General features: G+C 36.6%; 1 long non-coding RNA gene across 1 annotated transcript in view; it reads left to right on the forward strand.

The window, feature by feature from the left end:
* LOC139079420 (uncharacterized) overlaps positions 1-26776 on the forward strand; it is a 54746-nt gene that overhangs the window by 21812 nt on the left and 6158 nt on the right. The gene's annotated exons all lie outside the window — the stretch shown is intronic.

The raw sequence follows: 26776 nt of genomic DNA on the forward strand, positions 1-26776 counted from the left end.
TATAATTTTGGACAGCTGGATGTTACCTCAGTTACCTCTTCTCTAAGTTGAGGACAATATTTATTTATTTTTGTAACTAATCCTATGTTGGTCCGATAAGATGATGTGTTTCAAAGCTCTTTGAGCATCATAGAGTACTCTAGTAATGCCAGGATTCTTTGCTGAGTGTATTTAGTTTCTGTTCCTTTTCTTTAACTTTTGCTACTCATAAGTTTAAGTCTTATAGAGTGTTTCCTGCTGAAATTCCATGCTGACTGGAATTCAGCAGCAGATAAATATTGCTGTCCTCACTAATTTGAAACAGTATGAGTCTTAAACCTTTAGCGGTGGGAGATTTATTAAGATTATAGTTTTCATCACCACCCCTTCAGTCCATTAAGATAGGTCAAAGCTGTATAATTTTTTTTAAACTAACAGCAATTTCCATTCTTTTTAAGACTATTGTTTCTGAGCCAGCAATATTGTTGGAAGCAAAATTGTTACTTCATTGTTGAAGTAAATGAAACATATATCTACATATCCTTGTAAATATTTTATCCCGAGCCCTGTTTTTGAATGAAATAAAAATTGTTGACTGTTTCGTTTAATTGTAACTCTATGAACACAAAATACTTCTTGGTAAAAAGGCATACTTACTACACATCAAATTAATTTTATGCTTTCTTTTTAAATAATTCTTTTATAATAGCTAAATTAAAATGAAAATTTGTAATTCTGTCCTTCACTCTGAAATGGTTAATATTGGTATGGTGCTCTTTTTAACTATTGTAATTTTCTGAGTATCATTTCAATGAATTGCCCAATTACTGTATTTATTGATTTAGAATAATTGGCCTCTGGTAAATGATTAAATGGTCAATAACTTGAATCATCTTGCTTTGAGTTCATTAATACTCATGTAAAATGTGTTTGAGAAATACTTTAATATTTATGATGGGCAATGCATATAAATATTTTGAGAAATATTCTAGAATGTTTCTAGAAATACAATTTATGAGACAACAGTCAGCATTTGAAATGGTCCCTCTCTTGTTGGGTAGATTTAAATTAACACTCAAGTGGGTGTTAGTACCTTGCCTAATAGACCAGTCATGATCATGAAATTTGAAGAACAAATTGGATTGCTATATAGCAAATCCAATTTTAAAGGCATTGACTGAGTCACTTTTTTCTAAGATCTTACAGTGAATATTTTTATAAGGTAAAAAAAAAAATCTCCTCTAGAGCTAACTATCAATTAAATAATCTAATAACCCCTAGTAGGTGTAGATTGTCAGCCAATATTTATTCACTGAGTAAATATATCTATTATATGTCTAAATTCTCAGATTAGACATTTACTTTTAGTGATATATGCATATTTCTGCATGGGAATGAGTACAAGATTGAAAAAAAATACCTTGTATACTTGGTGAAAGGTAATATTTTAATTGTACTAATAAGACTTGGGAGGAAGTTATTTATCAAGTTTACCTTTTACTCCTGTATTCCTTACCTCTGGAGCAAATTTAGTTCATTTTTTATTCTAACTTTTAAGATAGCTTAGGAAAGTAGAAAAACACTGAACCATTTTATTTTTTACTAAACAAATCAGTTCTTTGACTTCGTTGTTGTCTCTGAAAAGTGGTTAAAAATTTTAATTTTTCCCACTCATCACACTTTTGCTTACTGTCGTGAATGACTCCATAAATTCAAGATATTAATATGGTAGCATGATTTTTTTCTAATTATTTGCCAAAGCCCCCTAATATGTTATAAGCAGAAATCTAACACTGCCTTCTTGAGCTGCTCTATACATCCTTGAACTGTTCAAGAACTCCAGATGTTTCCTTGGTCAGAGTTACTTCTGAGAACAGGCAGACAAGAAAGCAGAGTTTGGACACATCTTGATTGTTTCTCACCGTCAGAGAGAGTCAATGTGGAAGCTAATAGTGCCTCATCCCATGGGCCTTGCCCACCCTTTGGTGATGCTGAGTCTGGAGTGCCATTCGCCCACTGTGAGGCCACACACATAGGCTCTGAATTTCTCTTTTGATCTCATTTCTCATTCCCAATTTTCCTCAGAGTACAATGTCTTGACCTGCAAAAAAAGTCACCTGAGAGGGAAATGAAAGATACTATTCTTCTCATACCAATGTAAACTAATGATTTTCTGCGTATTTGCTTCCCCAAGCTCTAGGCTCCAAAAGTATTTGTTGTAATTAAAATAAAATTGGTTTGTTTTCCTCCTACAACTAAGTTTAGCTGCACCAATGCAATGGGAGTCTGGGCAGGAGATTAAGACTCATTTGAGATCCTTGAATGCATTGTATGGGCTATACAATGAGCCTGAGTGGGATATAATATTTGATTGATTAAAGCTAATTGAAAATATTTTGTGATATGGATTTTGCCATCCTGGCTTGAGAAACTAATTACCAATAAGAACAGTGAATCCATGGAAAACAAAAATAGGAGCCAGGTTTTTACTTACTATGGATTGTTTTGAGGAGGACCTTTCCATATATTTTTTTTTCTCACACAGGAATAAAGTTATACAGTGCTTTAGGTGATCCGGGCAATAAATGTTATAAGATAATTAACTGAAAAAAGGAAAATCAGTGGTTAATAATTAAATACTTACTGATTGCCTAAAATCTGCTGAGAAGTTTCACATTATTCCCTTTAGCTGTTACCAAACTCTTATGAGATTGGTAATATTGTAGCTATTCCATAGAGGAGGAAAGGGAACTTGAGAGACGAGACAGAGCTGATAAATGAGAGCCAGGATTGGGAACTGACTCTGTAAGTCCGCCTCATCATTGTTCCATTGCACTGTAACTATATTCATTTATTTAGTGGGGGCCATCTTTGTGCGTGGCACAGGGCCCGGAGAGAGTAGTGGACAATGCAAACATTCTTGTCTTGCAGAGCTTAGACCTCAATGAGGGGAGAGAAATTACACAAACATAGAAATAAATATGTGATGCCTTATTGCAACCCATTATTTGAAGTAAAAAGATAGATCTGATAAAAGAGAAAAATGGATGCAACTAATTTAAATGATGTAAATGATGAGATTGGAATGGTCAAGAAAGGCTTCTTGGGCAGGCCTGGTGGTGGAGGCAGGATTTGAGCCGGGTCTTGAAAGAGGAATATGGTGTAGATAGACTAAAGGAAAGGAAAGGATTTGTACAAGACAAATATTTAAAAGATCCTTCCGAGTAAATGAGCTTGGTGCTCTTGGGAGACTAGGAGATTAACCTGGGAGGGCTCTCCATGAGCTCAATCATTTAGCTGGCTGCAATATGAAAGCAAAAGGTTTTGAGAGATCCTGCCTGAAGGCATCCTGGCAATCCCTTCTCTGGATGCCTTTATTCCATAAAGTTAGAGGTTGAAGCTGACTCACCCTTGCCTTGCTATTTATCTAGACTTATTGGAAATTGTCTCTTACAGACATCTTCAGAATTCTTCAGGGACTTTTCTGACAACAGTTTTCTCACAGCTTGAAGAGGAACAGATAAACTCGAATTTGGTTTCCACCAAGAGTTCCATTTGGAAAATGTTTATTTTATGGATTATGTTCCATGGAATATGTGTTCTTATTTCACGGAATATATTTCATGGAAAAATCTCTTTGGAAAGCATTGCATAATACACCATCCTCTGAGATCATGGTCTCCAGTAATATTAAAAAAAAAACAAACTGATTAAGGCTACAGGAAAAATCATGCTTAGTTTTCTTCAGCACAGCATTTCCCAAATTCATTTGATCACCGACCTCTTTTCTGCTGCACTTCAGGTTCTTTAAAAGCTTTACCTTCTTACCATAGTTTAGGAAAAGCCATTTCAACTCCATCACATTAAACATACTATATCGAACTCTCTGTAAGAAAGGCATTTCACTTTTTAAATTACCACCAGACAAAATCAGATAAGAGTAAGCAGCTAATAATTCATCCACATTGATATTTTGTTGGCATGTAATCAAATCAATTTACATGGCACTGAAAAGCTATTCATATGCTTAATCTCATCTCTCACTCTTGTACTATTTTCATTGGCCCAACCATTAATCAATTATTGGGAAACCAATCCTATCAATGGGAAAATTTGTACATGTAGTTCATTTTTAAAGATCTCCTAAAAGTAGAGACTAAGCATAATTTTCAAAAATATATCCCTGTATTTTCTTAATATCCAGCTTTAACACGTTTTTTAATTAGTAGTCTCTCCTACGATTTATCTTGTTTAACATTTTAAGGAATTGACAGGTTTTAATAAATTATGCCTAAACTTTCTTTTTCAATGTGTAAATTAATCCCAATTCTTAATCATGTCTTCTTAATCAAGTTTTCCTTCCTTTAGCCATGTATATATATGTAAAAATTTTAAAGATTTTCTTAAAGTGTATTCATTAGTATATCTTGGTTTTACATTAAAAGTTTGCATTCCTCCAAAGCCATGCAGTCTCAAGATCAAAGGGACTTGGAGCCCCTTGCTTTGTTTTGTTCATTATGCCTTGAGGTATACCCTAGCTTGCCCTGGGCTTCATCCACTCCATGCTGGCATCATCTGTTATTTTTTCTAATTTGAGTTTTCCAGCTCTTCTCTTACCTCTCAAATCTGTTTTAAAATAACAGCACCACCATTTTGAAACACTTGGGGAAATGATAGTTTTTGATGCATTTTCTCTTTACTTTTGTTGGAATTTTGTACTATATTGTAAATCCTTTCTACTCCAGATTTGGGTGAAACGATTAGAGAATTAATATTTGTTGAGACAGGAACAATGAGAGTGATTTTACTCAAGAATGTTCTAGAGTTCCTCATAATACTTTAAAATACTATAGATGTAAGTTGGGGGCCTAAAATAACTCAGTCAATATTAGATAGCTAAAAGAAGCAGAGCTCTGCTTGGAAAGCTGAGTCCAAGTGTCTGCTCACGCTTCCATACCACAAAACCTCATTTCATTAATAAAATGCTGAGGATGACTGAGCTTGGTACCAATCCATGCAAATGCTACTTGTCGTGACTTTCCAGAAGATTCCTTAATAACCCAATTAGAACCCCAATGGCTAAAGGTTATGCCAAGTATGGGTATGTGTATGAGAGAAAAAATAATGAGCTGTTATTTTACGAAGATAAAATCGATATCATCTTTATCAACAGATATTAGCTAATGACTAAATATGACAATTTGTGTCTTGAGGCACAATGAATTTGGGTTAGCAAATTTATGGTTTTTGTTTAACTGATTTTTTTTTCTATTTGGTGTTGGTTACCATAGTTGATTTTTTCACAAGATGGGTGTGTGTGGGTGTGGGTATAAGAAAGACAGACAGAAACTATCAGTAGATAACATTCTTTAATAAATAAGAAAATATGTAAGGCTTTTAAATTTTCCTAACCTTGAAAGAGAGACAAATAAAGAGATATTCTCAGCTTAATCCATATCTAAAATATCACCTAATTTCTATTAATCTCTTTGGTCAATAATGAGAAATATAATTTATTGATTTGTATTTTCACTCAACATATATTGATGAAGTGATTACTATGGGCCAGACACTATTCTCTGTATTGGGCACAAGGTTAAAATAAGACTGAAGAGGTCGTTGCCCTATTGAAGATTAGTTTAAAGAGATTGGAGACAGACGGTAAATTTGCAAACAATTTACAGATTGTGAAAAGTGATAGAAAGCTGCTATACTAGAGCGTAAAGTGTGGAGGTGACATTTAAGCAGAATCCTGAAGAATGAGTCCTGAGAATGCACTAGTCATGCAAAAAGCTCATTGAAAATAGTTTTAGTCAGAAGGAACAGCAGGTGCAAAGCCTTAGGTCAGGAACCATCTTGGCAGGTTTCAAGGACTTAGAGAAAAAGAACACGTTGGATTGCAGTGAGCAAGAACAGAAGTGATAAGAGGAAAGATCAAAAAAAGGCACTCTACATCCTGTAAGGTCTAGCAGGCTACAATAAAAGGTTTTAGTTCTATTTTATGTGCAAGGGGTACCCCACTTGTTTTTAAGCAGAAAAATGATATGATCTGATTTATATTTTATAAGTATTATTCAGGCTGAAATATAGAGAGCTGATTATAGGAAGTTGGCATAAACAGTAGTTTCAACCAAATATTCCATTTTTCCTATTTCTTGGAGTTGAATGGTGGGTTTAGTTGGCAAAACTCCCGCGAGCAATTCTCCAGTCTCTCACGTGTCATGCCACAGTAGTGGAGGAGGCTGAGTTTCCAGAAGCTGCTTCTGTGAGACTCGGTGGAGACTCAGTCAACCTGAGCCCCTAAATGACTATATGCAGCAGAGGCCCTTAAAAATCTATGAGAGGCATAAAACATGAGCCTGAAATGAATACTAGTTGGGTTAAGCCACTGTAATTTTGAGATTGTTTGTAACCACAGCATAACCACACTTATTAGGGGTAATACAGAGAGCAATGTGGAAAGAGGAAAGCAGGATAAATATTGTAATAGTCCACGTGAGAAACAATGTTATCTTGAATTACTGGTGGTTGCAGTGTACAGAGATCAAATTGAAATGGATTTGCATTGCATTTTGTAGGTAAAGCAGACAAAACTAGCGGGTGGATCGGGTTTTCTCAGGGTCGTCTAAGTGGAATTAGTTTATTTTATGAATTGTCTGTTGGAATCTGAAACCCATTCCCACACTGTTCTCTCCTGTCCCCTGCATGGCAAGAGCAGGAAGCCTGGAAATGACACTCTTCAGACTCTCTTGCCAGCAGGGTTCCAGTTTATGCCCTGCGAATAAAAAACTCTTGTTAGAGGTTCCATAGGATGGGAGAGATGGAGAGTTGCTCTGGTTTCACTGTAGAGGTGTGAGGGCTTTGGAAGATGGCAGATAGGAGATTTTGCTGGTAGATTCCAGGTGTCAAAATGTTCATCCACTTGTTTCATACTGAGAGCCTTATTTGGGGTTGTCAGGAATTTCTGCACTTCATGATTTCTGGCAAGTCAGTAGTAGTTTCTCTGATTTTTACTGCCCCAGCTCACCCAACAGTTTCATTAGACCTCCAATTCTTTGTATTAAATCCATTCTTGATGAAAATATCTAGAGTTGCTTCTGTTTTCCACACAATCTATTCATTATCCAGTATAATATAGCATATCTCCTCTTTTCTAACAAGTCATTTCGGTAATCAGAGGAAACCGAGGCTCAGAAAGTTAAAGACGTTGTCTCAGATCCTTTCATTATAATTGGTATAACTGGCCTATGAACTCAGTGCAGAACTTGTGATGCATAACTCGTGCTCTTTCTATTATAGTATGTCACTCTGGATCTTAATATTCTACTCTATAAAATGGAATTTTAAACAATTCCCTTGTAATCTTAGAGCTGTGATTGACACTATCACAATTTATGCATTCTTATTCCAGCAATGGAACTGCTGCTTATAAGGAAAATGACACCTACTGGTGCATCTCAGCACATTTTTATTTCAGGGTCTTTTCCATCTGATTGTCATTTAACATGAAGCTGCCAAATCAGATTTCATAATTTGAAACTCCTTGCATTTGCTGGTTTAGCTTACAGGTAAATGATACTATTCAGAACTGCTGTTACGAATCCAATAGCACCACAGTGGGAAATGAGAAAATAGACATTATTGAAGAAGTGAGGGAAAAGGGTTTAAAGGACTGATTTTTTAGTCAAATGCCTTTCACCACAGAGGGAGGGACATGAGGGAAATGCCTAAGGTAAGCAAAATGTTACAGTTGTAAGTTCTTTTGCAAAGGTGTTTTGCTCAAATGTCCTGGGAACACATTTTTTTTTAACTTATCGAAATAAACTAACTTTACTCTTTCTTCTGCATATTCGAGAATGTCCTTTTCATTTAAGACAAGCGTCAAGTATAAATAGAATGGGCAAACACTTGGTTAGAAATAGTTGAACGGGAAAGGTAAAGAGAAGCAGACACACATACACTTAGACACCATGAGTAAACTGGACATGTGAGTACATAGATAGAGGAAAATATACCATGTTTTAGATTCCACTGAATGACAAATATGTTTACATTCCACACTCCCAAATGAAAGGTGGGTCCTAAAATTCAAGTGAGATTATTTAAATATAGTTCTATTTTATATAGCATACACAGTACATTAGTCTGCTCAGCTGCCTTGACAAAATACCACAGACAGGGTGGCTGAATCAACAATTTATTTTCTCCAGTACTGGAGGCTGGAAATCCAAGACCAGGGTACCAGCACAGTTGGTTTCAGTGAGGCCTCTCTCCCTGACTTGCAGATGGCTGCCTTCTCATCGTGTCCCACATGGACTTTCCTCTGTGCACATGGAGATAGAGACATCTTGTGGGCAGAAATACCTTTCCAATTACAAAGTCAGAGGGATCAAAAAGAAAATGTCATTTTTATGCTTTAACAGAAACTTGGTCAATAATTTTCTTCATATTTTTGTTTAGTGAATTTGTGAATGAGGCTAACATTTGATTTTGTCTTCTGTTGGGCACATTCTCATTGTCCATTTAAAATATAATTAAATAAAAAACCAAAGGCAATAGCATTGACATTCAATACCCCTGATCTCTGGAGTTAGGGGTCTTGAGATTGGGTATGATCCTGGAATACCCGGATGGGCTCTACATGCCATCACAAGTGTCTTTGTAAGAGGGAGGCAGAGGAGATTCAACACTCACAGGGAAGAAGGTGATGTGGAGGTGGAGCAGAGAGATTTGAAGAAGTTGAGATTGAAGACTCAGTGATGTGGCCACAAGCCAAGGAATGGTAGCAGACAACAGAAGCTGGGAGAGGTAAGGTACAGATCCTCTGCTAGACTTTCCAGAAGGAGCACTGTCCTGTCAGCACTTTGATTTTGGCCCAGTAATATAAATTTTGGACCTCTGACCCTCAGAACTGTGAGAGAATAAATTGCTGTTGTTTTAATTTAATAAGTTTGTGGTTCTTTTTTATCACAAACACAGAAAACTAGTACATGCAGAGAAGATCATTGTTCATCACAGCATCATTTCTAAAAGCAAAAAAAGGAAAGCAAGCAGTTCGAATTTCAAAACTATGGAAATGGGGTTAACTTAGTCATGGTTCACTTATCCAATTGGGTATTATTCTACTTTTAAGATGAATATCTGTAGTGCAATTTAGATAACAGAAAATTTCCATAATTAGTGATAAAATGGACAAAAAAACGTGTAATGGTAATTACAGCTATAAAAATAAAGAAAAGACCTTATATTTTGATTTCTTATTCCTGACAAGATGGAAATAAACCATAGACTAGTATGACCTCTCTGGTCTAATTCTGGAGATATTGCAGAAGTTAAAGTGTATGTGTCTGCCAATCTCTGAGAAAGTCAAGAGGTAAGGGAAGTGTAGAGTAAGTGACACTTGTGGCCTGCCACCAGGAGTAGCGGTTCTAGGATGGCAATGCACTGCTGGTTTGGAGATGTCAAGGATGCCAAGAAACCACTGGGTGGAACACTTTGTTCACATAGAGAAGAGACAGAACAAGATCAGCTCAAAGAGTGAGAGTTGGTACCCTATGACCGGTGCGTCTCAACTGGTATCCATAATTGGGAGGTGGCCTGCCCGCACCCTTCTTGTACTGCTGGTAAAGGACCACGTTCCCTCCCTGCCAGGAACAGACACAGTGATGGAGTTGGCCAGGTGCCTTAAGATGCACACACTTAAGCAGAACAAGGGAGTACATATCAAACCCAGAACAGAGGATGATGCTCCAAAACAAGATGATATGCACAGCACAGGCTGTCACAGGATCCCAGGGCTCCTGGTCTCCCTGTAAGGAAATGTTCCCTTCTGTTCTCAGCTCTAGGTGACGATGTGCATACCGATATATTTAGGCAAAAGTGTACTGATATCTGCAAGGCGCTTTGAAATAATCTCAATATATGACAGGTTAATGGACAGATAGGGGAATTAGTAGATGAACAGTAAAATATTAATTGTTGAATCTGAGTAATAGGTACAGTCATGCGTTGCTGAATGACCGGGGTTCGTTCTGAGGAATGCGTTGTCAGGCAATTTTGTTGTTGTGCGAATATCATAGAGTATACTTACACAAACCTAGATGACAGAGCCTACTACACACCTAGGCTGCATGGTACTAATCTATGGACCACCATACTATATGTGATCCATCGGTGACTGAAATATCATTATGTGGTGCATAACTATGCATAGATGCTCAATATAAAATTCTTAAAACTTTGCTGTATGTTTGAGATTCTTCATAATTAAATATTGAGTGAGAAAAAATAGGAAATAGAATAAATTGCATACCACAATTTTATTTATGTATATTAAAAACATACATATACAGAACAACATTACATATTATGTAGCAATATTAAAGAACATATTTGAAAGAAATTGTAGCAGGTACTTATTTTGGGAATAGGAACAAGACAGGCCATTGAAGAGGATAAAGGAAAACAATCTGAATTTGTTTATGTAGATTGGAGATGACTAAGGGAATGAACTGAAGAGTGTGATTAGACCAACTCTGCAACTGAGGTCCAAAACAATAAATATTGTTTTGAAAGCTATCGAGGGATAATGTTGAATAAGGCAACCATCACATGCCCCCTCCTATATTATGTAACCAAGAGACGCATGACAAAGGATGGTTGGTCCACATCAGTCTGGCTTAAAATGACTGACTGCATTTTGTTACTAACTTTGTATTCCAGGAGCTGGCTATCTCTGTAGTGGTTCGATTGTGGTTCTATATGAAAACACTTAAATCTCTATATATGCTCCATATTAAATAATAATACAGAAAGAAATATGCTTTTTCTGGTAAAATCAGAATCCCATTATCAGTCCTGGTGTTGCTGTGTGTCTTTTGTGCAATCACTTCAACGCCTGGTCCTAATGTCCTCGCTTGTCAAACTGAGGGGTAGGTTTGAATACTTTCTCGAATTCTGTTTTTAGCCTCATCATTTTCTGGGAAGGCATTCGAACAGAGTAAGTGCCAAAGTTTTGAATTCAGGCACTTTCTAATTCCAATTCTGCAACATGCGTCTGGTGTACCTACGGATAAATTACTAAGTTCTACACAGCCTGATTCCTCCTCTAAAATGGAATGAAAAGTGTTCAGATTAGGATAGCTGCCAGGATTAAATAATAATAGAGGTAAGACACTTAGTAGTCGATTTGTCATATAATATGTCTTCAACAAATGTTTTTGCTAATAAAAATTCCCATCTAGTTTTTCTCTGTGAATAGTTTTCGCAGATCATCAAAAACTCAAATTAGCTTTTTAACTTCTATCTGATTTGAACATGCCTTGGAGAACTCCGTAAACACTTGGAATTAGCAGTTCATTAGATATCATTTTTCTCCTGCTTAAAATAAGTGGAACCCTTGTTCTGATTCACCTGACAGATCCTGAACTCCCAAAGAGAGGCTTGGTAAACATCCAGCCAACTGGAGCATTTTTTTAGTTCTAACTTCAAATGTACCAACCAAACTAGCATTTGGTTAACAAGGAACTCAAAGCATTTGTTAATGGCCACTGTCGCCAGAGTCCTAGAATGATCTTTCTGCCAAAACTAACTCATTCTGTCCCAAACTCCTGCCGTAATCTTCCCACACTTTCTTCTCAATTTTGTCTTTAGCATTTTCCTTAATTTAGTTTTGAAATTTAAGAACCATATTATCAATGGTGAGCTTTATGTAGTTTTTTTTTAACTTAGTGTTGGGAGAGTGCTGACTGGAAACTGACAGCTAGCGCTGGAAGCCCAAACTCTTTTTGTTGTATTTTGGATTCTGTTATTAAGTGGGTAGGTAGACCTTAGACCACCACTCATCCCCTGTGGGTTTAATGATCTCTATGCCCGTCTTTGAACAGCAGATCTATTCTGATTGTGCCCTGAAAACGAAGGTTCTGTTTCTCAAGTGGCACTTTTGTGCAAAATGTAAGGGTCATATTTATATCCACTTCTTGCTGCCCTTGCAGCATTGTAGGTCACAAATTGATGAAGGCACGACACTCTGTGATCTGATGTAATTTGCTGTGAAACCACTATCCGTTTTTGACATTTAAAGCTCTGCTTGCCAATTTGCGAGTCTGCTTACAGACTCTCCAACTGTGGGGTCAAACAATTATTCCATGGTCCATTGCGAATTCTCTGATGTAGTTGCTCTCAATGTGATTTGATTAAGAGGGTAGCCTGAGGCCATATATGTATGCTTCTTAACAATGAACAATTAAGTAGAGAGGGTTTGAGCATAAATGGTGTGATTTTAAGCACCTAGGACAGCCCTTCTGTCCTTTTCTTCCTACATTAAGATAATTCTCTGAATGCCGATACCCCAAATCACTTTAACAGGTGGAAAAAAAGTATTCTATTCCACTGTTAGAGGTTAGTGTTTAAATGAAAATGCCTGTGAATTAACTCAGATCATTGAGGTTAGTTAGTTTTTGTACTGGGGTGAATAGTGTCCCCCCAAATTTATATCCTTCCTGGACCCTCACACTGTGACTTTATTTGGAAATAAGTCCATTGTAGATCCAATTAGTTAAGTAAGGTGACGTCGTACTGGAATGGGGGGACCCTTAATCTAATATGACTGGTGTCCTGTTAAGAAGTGAAGAAACAAAAGGTAGAGGCATAGTGGGACAATGTCATGTGACTACAGAGGCAGAGATTGGAGTGATGCATCTATAAGCCAAGGGATGCCAAGCATTGCTGGTAACACCGGAAGCTAAGAGAAAGGCATGGAATAGATGCGCCCCTAAAGTTTTCAGTGGGAGCAGAGCCCTGCTGACACTTTGATTTAGGGCTTCTAGCCTCTGGAACTGTGAGACAATAGATTTCTGTTGTTTTTAAGGCACCCATTTTGTGGTAATTTATATGACAGCCCTAGAATATTAATAGAGTTCTATAGTGTATAAGAACTTTGGTAATGTAAGAGCACTGAGCCCCAGAGTGAAGCAGGATAGAGAAAGAGATGAGCAGAGTGAAAAATAATCCTCTACCCCATTACTTAGTAGCTCCTCAAAACCTTTTAGAACAGGAGAGTTTCTAAATGTGAATTCTAAGAATGAGATGTCTGCTTCTTCCTTATTCTCATGTGAGCTCTGTAGCCTTCATCCATGTATTGTTAAGGTCAGAGGTGCCATGTTTGAAGAACTACTGTGTTTCTGTCTCTGTAATTCTTTGAGTTATCAGATACAATTGTCCCTATGGTCTCAATGATTAGTAAAACCCTTCCAACAAAAAGATATTCTTTGTTTAGTCATTGACTATGAATGCAAATAAAATAATAACTAAAATTATTATATACATGGATTAGTGACATTTAAATGTTCCTTTGCTCTCTCCTTGAGGCTCACCCATAGTTGCTACATAGCAAGAGAAGAAGGATGACCCTGTGGCCACCAGGCCAGCATCAGACTGCCTTGAGTTCCCAAGACTTGCCTGAGACACCAGGAAGGGCTTATCTATTTCTCAATCCAAGCGCTGGTACTCTCAACATTGTTCCACCTGACAGGTTTCCTCACAGCTTCCGGAAGCAGGGAGATCAGTGGCTCATCCCTCCATGGGGTGGTCATTCCTTTCCTATATAGGAGGTCATGAATCTTGGGAAGTCAAGCTCTTTCTGGGACCTACTCTCTTATCTTTGCTTCAAGGTGGTCTGGCAATAGTCCTCAAATACTCTTCCTATACAGGGGGAAATATCCTGCAGTAACTCTCTGGTCTGAAAACTAGCCAGTCCCACATTCTTGTTCAGTCTCCAAGCCCTGTGTTCCCACCATTCCCAGCATCTACTTGGCAGGAGAGAGAACTGATGGTTGCACAAGAATTGGAAAGGGGGGCTACAGAGAAGAGGGCCTGCCTTTTTAGAATTTATGGTTATTTTCTATACCAAACATTTGTAACATTTAAACCCATTTAATTCACCACTCTCCAATATACTTTCTTAGATAACAGACTAATTATTAGTGCAAATAGATTTATTTCCTTGTGCTACGTGGCTGCCTTTCTGAAGGCAAGGATGATCTTATTCTTTTTTTATTTATCATAGTCAAATGATAATTGCAAGTGCAATTCAGGTGTTTAACAAATACTGTTTGATTTGATGAAGTCGTAAAAAAATTCAGAAAAGACGTAACATCCAAAGTTTAATAGTGCTTTAAAAACGGAATGTTACTTCCGTATTATTTGAGCATTTTGCAATGAGCATGTTTTACTTATTTTAACTTAAAAATACAATAAAATAAGCAAAAGTTATGACCAAAGTCTTTCACATTCAATTCACTGGATTTTTATATATTTAAATTTCTAGACTTTGAGTTATACTGAAAATGTGTAGAATGAAGGAAGGAAAGAGGAAGAAAGAAGGAAGGAAGGAGAGGAAAGAAGGAGAGACAGAGGGAGGAAGGGAAGGAGAGAAAAAAGAAGATGCCACAGGATAAATTAATTCTCTCTGAGTTGGCTTATGATATAGCCATAAATGAGAAATTCAGTTTTGTAATATTTGCATGACCCAGTTATACAAGCATATTTAAATGAGATGTCTTATAATTTGAATTATTTGGACAGTTGCCGAAAAATCATGATTTCACTTGTCCTCATGGAAATATTAGTCAAAAAAGCATCTATAATATATCCATAAATTGAGACAATTGTCTCCCTGAAGCAACCCTAGTAGGTGTCTTGAGTAATTAGTGTCTATCTCTAATTGACTGATTCTTAATTATATAATAGTTCTATTATTCAGGAACTGCATATGTTGCAAATGATGTTGACTAGTTTAGCAATTACATGTCCCAGTTACATGCGATGGATTTGAAGAGATGAAGCCCAATATTGAAAACAATTCCAGAATGCAGAATTAGAGCAGGATTTGGAAACTTAGCCATTTTTTGTAGTTCGAGTTAGAATTTCTGCATTTTGCTAATGGCTAAAAAATAAGGCTTTGAATGGAGGAAGGTGTGGTCTTCACTTAATGGGTCTGTCACAGCATGTAGGCACTCCGTGGTGGGAACGTTGGATAAAGGTCACTATTTGTGTCTTTGTATTAGAATAGTGGAGACAAGCGAATGTGTTTTCTTTTCCTCTGTTGACTCTGAATGTTTGAGTGTCTTTTCTAAACGTGAATAGATTGTATTCATAAGATTTTGAGGTTTGGTTTTAAATAGTGTCTAGAAGGCATTATCCCTGTCCACGCTAGATCTTATCCAAGACGCCATCAGAAGAAACTCATGCCAAGCTAGGAGTGCTATAAAATGTTTACTTTTCCATGCCTGTAAGAGAGAAAATGCCACGGTGATTATTCCTTCCTCTAATGTCTCTTTAACATTTAGTCTGATCTCTCAAAATGAAGAAGGCGTGAGAACAATGAGAATGTAAAGCTGTGTCTTATTTGAATTATCCCCAGTGACACATATGTGGCTGGATATAACATTTCACAAACATTTTGATCTCCTGGCATTACTTCATCTTTCCCTAGTCATTTTTACTAAAGTTTAAAATACTAAGATTTCTGTTTTATGTTTTAGTTTAGAAATTAGCTGAGAATTCCTGAGAGCTCTAGTTCTTATAAACTTAACTGTTACTTAACTGCAAATTTGTTAGCATTTTCCATTAATATATATGTTAGTGAGCTTCAAGTTATTTATGTGTTAATATTTGTAGGGTACGTGTGAGTGTGTTTTAATCATATCTGTGTTTGTGTAAATGGGGGTGAGGGAATAGGTGTCTAGTGGTTGGGGCTGAAAGAGATGGGCATGGTTACTGTTGGAGAAAGTCATTGAGATGATGTGACTTTGGTTGACCAGGACTTGGACCTGGGCAATCAGAGGCTCCTCATTCTTTCTGCTGTCCTTGGAATGTATGTTCTGCCCACCATTTCCACAGTGGGAGCCATTTTCAAGGATGCAGTCTTGAGACAGCAATGCATTGTTGAGACCATCTAGACAGTATACGTGGCTGAACGCAATTAAGGCCTCTATATAAACTTCTAAGATTCTAGTGGGCAGACGCAGAGATCTACTTGTCTTGCTGTTGCCTAAGATAAGCCTCAAACATAAGTTCCCCTGCTCACTAAATCTGCCACCTACCAATCTGAAGGGGTTTACCTTTCTTCAGTCTCTCCTTGCCCTCCATGTATGGGGGCCAATTTGCAAACCAACAGTGATAAAGTTAAATTTAGCTCTTATTTTGAAGTTCGTCAGAATTTATTCCTCCCACAACATAGAATTCAGGAAGTAGGACTATCAACAAGTAGAACTGTCAAGTAGTATCATTTTGTGAGCTTCTAACTCTATGCACGAGCTTGTACTAGATGTTAGGCAAACATAAATTCAGATATAGACAGTTCCAGCATTTTCTTTGTAAAGATTAGAATATATTAAGGAAAGGATAAAAAATCAATAATACATACCAAATTTTAATTCCTATATTTAATATTTCTATGAACTTGAGCAAGTGAGTTCATCTTTGTAAGCCTATGTCTTTTTATCTTCTAAGAATAAAATTACGACGGGATGAAGGTGGGAGGCTAAATAACGTCAAAAATCCTTTCCAGCCTGGAAGCCCAATGAAAATCACTGGCAATATGTTTTTTGGGAACACAGAAGGAAAAACGATTGTTTGTGCATAGAATTGTAATGAATATAAATACAGATATTTTAATTTTAATTTTTATTTTGAAATAAATTGAAACTCACAGGAAGGTCCAAAAATAATGCAAAATTTTCCCATATACGCTTCACCCATATTCTCCAAGTGTTATAATTTTATCACATTTGCTTTCTCTCCCTCTCCCTCTCTATCTCACTCTCTCCACCTCCCCCTACTGTTTTTCCTGAAATGTGCTTTATGGCAAAATGTACTTTATAGTAAAAGAAAAACATTTTGGTCCAGGAACCAATCCAGGATCACATGTTGCATTTAGTTGTCATATCCCCTTAATCTAATTTGGAGGTGTTTTTCTGTCTTTCTTTGCTTTTAAAGGTCTTGACAGTTTTGAAGAGTACAGGCCAATTATTTTATACATTGTCCCTTAGTTCCAGCTTGCCTGATATTTGTTCAGGATGATATTCAGCCTATGCTCTTTTGGGACAGAAGTCCTAGAGAAGTGGTGTCATATCCTTCTTAGTGCATTGTATCAGGAGGCACGTGGCTTCCATTTGTTCCACTATATCTATGGTTACTTTTTAATACTTGAAGGTGTTGTCTGCCAGCTTTCTCCACTGTAAAGTTCCTCTTCTTTGCTTTGCAATTAATATACTCCTTGTGGGAAGATATTTTGAGATGTGTAAGCATCTTATCATCACACTTTTGTTCACTAGTCTTACCATAACAGAGAAGTTTGATGTCAATTTTTGTGTATTACTCAGACTGCGTAAGGTATGTGGTCATGTGCTAGCCCATGAGAATGCTTCTACAACCAGGAAGCTGAAGGAGTATTGAGCACCTCTTGCTATGGCTTTAGAAGGTCGGGGATCATATGTGACTACTACAACAGACTAAGGAATATTTGAAGCTATAAGTGATAGTGTCTTAGGAATTCTGTTTAATGGTTTAGACAATTCTGCCACCTTATGTTTCAAAACTATTTTTAAAAGTATTACACTTGTGGGGCAGGCCCGGTGGCGCAGCTATTAAGTGCTCAAGTTCCGCTTCGGCAGCCCAAGGTTCACCAGTTCAGATACCGGGTGCGGACATGGCACAACTCAGCAAGCCATGCTGTGGTAGGCATCCCACATGTAAAGTAGAGGGAGATGGACACAGATGTGAACTCAGGGCCAGTCTTCCTCAGCAAAAAGAGGAGGATTGGCAGCAGTTAGCTCAGGGCTAATCTCCCCCCCCCCCCAAAAAAAGCGTTACACTTGTGGAATTATTTATTCATTTATTTTTCTTTGTTTTGTTATTGGTTGGTGTTTTGGCTTGTAAGTATAAAGGATATGATAAAATAGTTCTATTTAGATACATTCTTTTTTTCTTTATTTTTAAATAGATTTTAACTTTTAGAGCATGTAGACACATTTTAATTCTTTTATATTTAATGCAGACTTTGTAATGTTGCATTACATTTTGTCAGTGTTTTTGGCACAAATGTTGATATATAAAGATGCAAACCTGTACATTATTTTGATTTACCACAAAAAGAAAATAAAATGAGCTAATGCTTGGTTTACTGGCTGATGGCAAAGATTATATTTTTCTTTCCTTACTTTTTTTTTTTAACCTATTCTTTTGAATATTAACTGACAGCTCTGGTCTCTCTTAAATACTTTATTAATGATGTGATGTGAGGGGTAAGTAGAATATTTATAATGTAGGATGCAGATTGTTTTGACTCATAAGATGGGGTGAACATCAATGAGTCTGAGTAATAACACAAATAATCCCTCAAAAATATGGACAAGTATAGTTAAATGAGATTTAATTTAAAAATACAAAACTAATCTGAATTACCCGAGACCCAATTATCCAGGAAACTTGATAAAAGTCAATCTACTTTTCACAAAGCAGATAGCAAACCATTCATGTTTGCAAAGTGATAGAAAAGTTAAAAAAATATTTCTTTTCCATTTCAATTGTTAGCAACAAACTATTCAGAAAGCAATATTTATAGAAATATTATTTGGGGGAAGTCATGTTTTATATTAAAAGTACATTGAGAACTTATCTACCATCTTCTTGTATTTGACAGGACTCTTCCCCAGATTTTTAACATAGCTGTTTATTACTAAAAGTAGTAATAGCTGGAATTATTCTGAGGAACTATTTGAAGAATTATTTGAAGAAGTATTCAAAAATTTTTTTAAATGTGAGCATCACAGTGAGAATCACATTCTAGGAAATTCATCTAGTATTTCTTGCGTTAGTCTGAGTTCTTCAGAGAAACAGAACCAATGGGATAGATAGATAGATGATAAATAGATACATAGATGGATAGATAGACAGATAGACACATAGATGATAGATAGATAGATTTACTATAAGGAATTGAGCTCATGTGTTTATGAAGGCTCAGAGCCTAAGATTTGTAGCGGGAAAGCTGGTGATCCTGGAGATCCCATGGTATAATTCCAGTCTAAGTCTGAAGGCCTGAGAACCAGACAAGCCAATAGTGTAAGTTCCAGGACAAGTGTAAGTCTGAAAAGAGGAGAGGACTGATATCCTAACTCGAACACAGTCGGGTAGAGAAAAATAATTGTTCCTTACTGAAACTTTTATTCTAGTTAGTCCTTCAACTGATTGAATGAGAGCCGCACACACTGGAGAGGGCCATCTACCTTACCTTATTGATTCAAATGTTAATCTCACTGAGAAACCCCCTCTCCAACACTCAGAAATAATGTTTAACCTAATATCTGGGCACCCCCTACCCCAGTCAACTCGACACCCAGAATTAACCATCACATTTATGTTTAATATTTATTTGGTACTAGAGAGAGAAAATATTTGGGGGTATCTGGAATTTGGAATGTTTGTTCAATATTAAGATGAAAATATCTGCAGGCTTCCCAAAAGAAAGCTCACATCTTGGAAGAAAATTTCTGCTAGAGCTTAAAATTTGTGGGTAATTTTCCCAAAAGGAATGGCTGATGTTGTAGATGCACCTGGGATCGTTAGAGGAGAGAGTAAAGAAAGACATGAGGTAGTCTAAAGACCAGTCTTTAGGAGCATCAGTACATCTAATGCGTGGGCAGGTGGTTACCAGAGGAGAATGGGGTATGCAGAGGGTGAAAAGGATATATGAGCATGGTGACGAATGAAAACTAGATGATTGGCGATGAGCATGATGCAGTCTATTCAGAAACTGATAAATTATAATGTACACCTGAAATTTGCACAATGTTATAAGCCAATATGACCTCAATAAAATGAGAAAAAAAGATGACTTGATCCTAGATTTCATGGTTTACTCCTAAACTTTTAAATAATACATTATGCCGTGACTTTCACAGGTCTTTCTCTGTTATTTCCTTACATTAAAATGGGTTGATGTAGTGTTTTTAAAAGTTAACTATCACAAAATAGATTTGGAAAAATATGAATGTTTTCAATGTGGCAATTCATAATAGAAGCTAACAAGTAAATACAAGTGGCTCTTTTGCAACATGAAAAAAAGAGGAGGGGCTGGCCCAACGGCCAAGTGGTTAAATTCAAGCGCTCTGCTTTGGCAGCCTAGGGTTTCCCGGGTTCGGATCTTGGGGGAAGACATGGCATTGCTCATCAGGCCATGCTGAGGTGGTGTCCCACATTGCACAATCAGAAGGACCTGCGGCTAGATATACAACTATGTACTGGGGGGCTTTGGGGAGGAGGAAAAGAAAGCGAAAAGAAAAAAAATTGCAACAGATCTTAGCTCAGGTGCCAATCTTTAAAGAAAAAAGGAGAAAAAGTCTATGATAATCAAGAATGAAAGACGAAAGAAAACATTTTTTCATTTCAATGCATATTTCGCTAAGGCCTGGACTGATTTTAAACACAATCTAGATAGAGGAACAAAGATATATCTTCTGTATACGTTATCTTTACTGAGGTGTATACATATGACATTTTATCAAATTGCACTTTAAATGTTGACCAGCTTATTTTGTGTCAATTATCCTTAATAAAGCTGCTAAAAACAGTAAACAAAATCATATTTATCCATGGAAATCACCCTGGTGGCTTCAGGTGCTGACTGTCTAGCCGCGTGGATTTGATCAGTAAACCAAGTAACGCATTAATATTTTTATTGTCTTTCTGTTGAGTTTACTTGTTAACTGAATTGTTTGTATTTCACATAGCCTTAATCATTCTTTGACAATGTGTACCGTCGTTAGCTCTGAGACAACAGTTTGACAATAAAGAGTCTTTCTGACAACAAATATAAATTCTGGGCTTCATTGGTAGCAATAAAAATGAAAATACGAGATATACAGAATAGAGTTAGGGAGAGCGTGTTAAAATCCAATAATTTCTTTGTCCCTGTAATCACAGAAAGGATATTTTTTAATGTCCAGGCCTTACTGTTTTTTTTCTTCCCTTAAACAGGATATCAGACTATGTTTATACACTTATTCTTTCTAAGGTTAAAAAAACTCTTTGAAACTAAAAAGTATTGGATTTTTAAAGAGTAAAGTCTATTGCATCATATCTGATTCAACAGAAAGAAGAAGACAGCCATTTCTATTCTACTGTGCTTCATGGGCTCTAGGTGTGTTCACATACGTAGCTTCATTTAATTTTCCTTAGGATCTTGGGACGTGGGCAAGACAGACATTAATATTCTCATTTTTTAATCAAGAAACCAAGACTTGGAGAAGTTAATTATCGCCCTCTGGTCAAAGAGGAAGTAAATGAGGCTGAAACTGAGAATCTCGACTTCTTTCCTTGATGCAAGGAAACAATGCTAAAAATAGGGTCACGTGTTCCTGTCCTAGTGAGATCTTCTAAGGAGAAGTTCAGTTTCAGGGCAGTTCTTAAAAAATGGGAAGATTTAGTAGAGAGTGACAGTGGCTCACCTTAGTTGACTTGGTTTTTTCATCCATAAAAATCACTGAAGGCAGAAGAGATAAAGGCTTGAAATGCAAAATAGGAAGTGGGTACCTTGGCTCAGCACAAATGTGAGCCCTGAGCCCTGAGAAAACTGAATGGCAGACAGCCAACAAGAACTGCCAACTCAACATCTTCTGCAAATGGAATGAGATTCAGGAGGCTGCTCACAACCTGTGTGGATATCACACCAGGGAGCATTCTAGTATCAGCCCGTCTTTGAGTGCAGCTCTCCACTGAGATTTTAAGATCACCTGGAGGAAGGTTAGCACAGTTTTTCTGGAGAAGAAAACACTTTTATTGTATATCTCAAGACTCAAAAGCATTAAGATCAGTAAAAATATAAAAACAAATGAAAAATCTGAGATGTTTAAAATCTTAGTTAATACGCAGATAAGAAAGGACAAGAATGATATTGCTAAATTCTTTGCCAAATGATATTTATGGGGTTTCTGTTACACTGGTCTCCTCATATGTAGCCAATAAAATATGTTTGGTAGCAAACAATGATATTAATTTGAGATGGACCACTATCCCTTAAATATATATTTTTGTGAACTGTTTTTCTGGAGGATTAATTGACTTAAAACAGATTTACATGAAGGTTTTTTATTTTATTTGTTATTTTTTAAGGAAGATTGTTTCTGAGCTTACACCTGTGCCAGTCTTCTATTTTCTGTGGGATGCTGCCAGAGCATGGCTTGATGGATGGTGCTAGGTCCATGCCCAGGATCTGAACCTGTGAACTCCAGGCCGCTGAAGCGGAGCGCACAGACTTAACCACTATGCCACCAGGCCAGCCCCAGAAGACTTTTTAAAACTTAGCTTCTATTCTCCTCCTCATTGTTATGAAATTATTGTTTTCAATAACTAACCGCATCCAGTATATCTATATTCAGTATAATGTTTTCTCTTTTGGAAACAAGAAACAGTCTAAGGAAAAGTAGGGAAGAATGGGAAAAAAAATCTCTATATAAAGTTATAAATACAAATAGCCTTTATGTGAGTACTTTTTTTCAGATTTTAGTTCCTCAGTTGCCTAAAACCATTCTGATAATAAAAGATAAAAAAATATTTTATGTTGATGATTACTCATTAAAGTATTAAAAATATTTTCATTAAAAATAATCTAACATTGTTTCCTTCATCTCTGTTCACACTAACTGATGATGTTGGAGGAAAACACTGGAAACCTTAAAAAGTTATTAAGTTAATTAAATTAAATACAAATTAATTTATTCAGTCTTAGAATAACAGAAAGGTCATATTGATGTTGTTTAGTTTGTAAGTGAATTCACTCACCAACACACCTATCTGCCTGGAAACAATTTTCACTACTGAAAGTGCTTAAAAAGTATTCTCAATTAATTATTTGTATTGATAGCACTAAAAGATGCATTATTTGTGATACTGAACATTTTTTAATCATGGTTTTCTGTGAAAGAATTATCAGCGATATTCTAAATTGAAGTTCCTTAGAAATCTTCGCCAGTGTTAAAATGGTATCTGGTACACACTTTGTGACTAATAATATCAGTATCATTCTCAAAATCATACAATGTTAGTATTATTAAATTCGCAATTCTTTGTTCACCAGTGCAATTTCTTTCCTCCATTCAACTCTAATTTCTTTCTTTTTCTTTTCCTTCCCTTCCTTCGTCTTCCTCTCTCCCTTCTTTCCTTCTCTCCTCAATTACTGAGTACCAATGAAGGGCTTGCACAAAAGCAGGCTTTAAAAAAGCAAGATGGAGAAAGTATACTCTGCTTTTGAAGAGTGCGATCCATGCAAATAAATAATTACCGTATGATTTGATAAATACTATAAAGAGATCTAGTGCAAAGTAAGAGTTGGAAAGGAATAGCTATTCCTGTGTGTAGGGATATGGCAGAAAAATCCCTTCCAAGAAATGGTGTTTCATATGAACCTTGAAGTATGAAAAGATGCTTTCTGAGCTGAGAGTGGATGTAGGGGAGAGAGAAGTCCAGACAGAGGGAAAAAAAAATAACAGGTGCAAATGAATCAACATTAAAAGAAATCAAGACATATTTGGGGAGTGGTGATTAATTAGCTATGATTTTAGACTGGTATACTTTTTTCCCAGGTTGGCAGACTGTGATCTCTCCAAGCCACATACATTTAAAAACAAAAGAAAATCTGGGCAGTGTCCTAGTCAGCTTGGGTTACCATAGAGGGGGTGTCTTAGACAACAGAAATTTATTTCTCACAGTCCTGGAGGTTGGGAGGTCTGAGATCTGGGTACCAGCATGGTTGATTTCTGATGAGTTCACCTCCTACTTTGCAGATGGCCATCTTCTTACATGTGTCCTCACATGGCAGAGAGAAAGCTTATCTTTCTAGTGTCTCTTCTCATAAGAGCTCTAATCCCATCATCAGGGCTCCATCCTCAAGATCATAACCTCATAAAGGCTCCACCTTCAAATACCATCACATTGGGGGTTAGGGTTTCAACATAAGAATTTGGCAGAAGTACTTAAGTTCAGCCCTTAGCAGCAAGTACTTCCAAATTTCTACAGAATGATATGTGGATCACATTGCATGTGTGTGTAAATTATTTATTTTATTGGATTTTAAATGATGTCTGGAAATGACTATTTGTTCAACAGAAAAAAGATATAAAGATAAAATTGGCAAAATATATTCTATTTTAAATCTGCTATCTCCTACCCCAGTCAACATCTAAGGTGGATTATTTACCTTCTAGAGCAGGGGTCTGTAAACTATGGCTCCTGGGCCAAACCTAGATGCTGTCTGTTTTTATAAAGTTTTATTGGAACAGAGTCATGCCCCTTTATGTATTGCATATGTATTGCCCATGGTTACTTTCATGCTACAACAGCAAAGTTGATTTGTAGAGACAGAAATTATCTGGCCCATAAAGTCAAATATTTACTCTTTGACCCTTTACCAAAAAAGCTTGGCGATCCCCAAATTAGAGAATCTGAAGCAGCAATTCCATCTCGGATTTTCTGATTTGCCTCACTTCCTTCTGTTGGGAAGTCAAACAGTGGGAAGCGTGAAAATATTTAATTATAAATAATATAATTTATACACATAGATCTCGCTCTATGCTCATAGGTATATATCTACCCATCTAGTTACACACACACACACACACACACCCCTTCAAGAACTAAGTACTTTTAAATTACTAGGTTTTAATGATCTTCTATAGTTCCCTTTTTGATATAAGAACTTATTCTACTTAAATAGGTTTCAATTAATTTGCAAGAAGAAAATGTGATATAATTTGTCTTCCTTTCCTGTTTCTGCTGCTGAACTTGGTTTTTATTAAATTAGTGCCATTCCACTTTCACTCTTGCGCATTCTGTTCCTTAATATTATATTGCATTTGTGACTGAGCACTTGAAATACCGTCGTCATCAAGGTTGCTTCTCATGGGTGTTATCTGACACTGCTCACCGTACAGCCCCATCTCTAGTCCAGGCTTCCTCTAATTGAGATAATTTAACAAAGATTTGGACCAATTACTAAGTGTTTGTGGAACATATAATGTCAATTGTATCTCAATAATTGTTGAGATACTTAAAAAGCAGATTAAAAAGCCCTTCCTTCCTTTGTTTTTTTCCCTTCTTTCACTTAGTTTCATTTTCATGGATTTGATGTAGCTGATTTGGGACTGAAACATATCCTTGCCATATATCAGGGCAAAAGAAAGCAGAAATCTGTAGTGCATGTTTTCTGAGTGGCCACACTTGCTTTCCAGGACACTGTGTCTACAGAATTAACACTCACAGAAACTAAATTTAGTTCAAGGGGTTTTTGATGCTTACCATTTATTATAATTTTAAGTGGAGTAGTCGTTTAGGTAGAGGTCTGTGCTGGCATCTCCATGGAAGGAAAAGAGGTTCGGGGTAAACACTGGTGGATCCAAGCTTGAGAAAGTGGCTTGAACATTCAAAGGTTTTAGATAACTTCTGCTTTCCTGACTCATTGGTTATTAAAAGCATTATGGAAGAGAAAGAAGACATTTGTTTAATATTAAGTGGAAAAGCAAATATATATATTTAATGTAAAGCACTTGTATACATTATATATGGAATTAAGAAGTTCACCAGTATTAGAATCCTACATTTCAGTTTTATTTTTTGAAATGAGAGATGCCTGTCAAATGCTGATTAACTTTACCTCTAAAGTCCTAACAGCTGCTGAATCATACAAGAAAGGGTCTGTGCCTTTGTGTCTGTGCTTGGAGGGTCTTAGATATAGGATAGGGTGGGAGTGGTTTCTGTGTGGGTGATAAGGAATGGCAGTGCACCTTGGTTTTCTTTGTTCAACAAGGATCAGTGCTCAGAAAGTGGAGACTCATCATGGCTTCCAGCTGCCACTGCTGTCTGAGATGTCCTGATCCAGTCCTTCAGTTGCGCCCTCTCTGTGGGCTCCCTGGAATCAGAGACCAAACCCTGGGGCCCTTTAGGGCTACCTGCTTTTACACGTGATACTACTAACATCCGATTTAATGGTAAAGGTCCATCGGGCCCTCTTATGTCACATAAGTTTGGGGAGTCGTCAGTGCTATAGTTCAAGTTCAATTAATTTAAAGAGGAATCATTGCAGAACGCTTTACAGAATTCTCAAATTATACAATATTCTGAACCAAACTTGAAAGTGACACTGAGTACATTTCCAAGAAGACTCCTTAATTGAATTCAGCAATGGGTTAAATGTGTATCTCAGAAAATAATTACAGTGTTTTGATCAGTGGCTTCAGATTTAAATCATATGCTACACCCATTTGTATTGTTGGTCCATATATAATAACAGAAATTAAAAATGAGGCCACTTTCAAGTGTCATCATTAATTAGAAACATTCTTCTTCTTCTTCTTATTTTTGCTTTATTTTGTGTTTGATCTCTGAACTTGATGAGGAGTTGCTGTAAACACTTCCCAAGGCACATAGTCATGTTTAAAACTGCAGAGTTCCTCTGGTCAGGATGCAGCCCTATTCCTGAGGGTAGAGTAACAAACTCGACTCTGTTTATCTTCTTTACAATAAATTAAATTACTGGCCCTGATAAGCTTTTGCAAAGCAGTTCACTCCAGTTATTAAAATGCTGTGTATTTTGGACCACCTTTAATCCAGCTTTGCTCTCCAAATTTCCAGTTTTTTCTCACCCGCAAACATGAAGGCAAAGATTAATTCTCTGCCAATGTTTTTGTTTCATGTCATCTAACAAACTATGTTTATGTTTAGTTTATAACCTACAAAGAGAAGC

This window comes from Equus przewalskii, chromosome 25 (assembly GCF_037783145.1).
Source record: "Equus przewalskii isolate Varuska chromosome 25, EquPr2, whole genome shotgun sequence".
In the NCBI taxonomy this organism is placed as follows: Eukaryota; Metazoa; Chordata; class Mammalia; order Perissodactyla; family Equidae; genus Equus; species Equus przewalskii.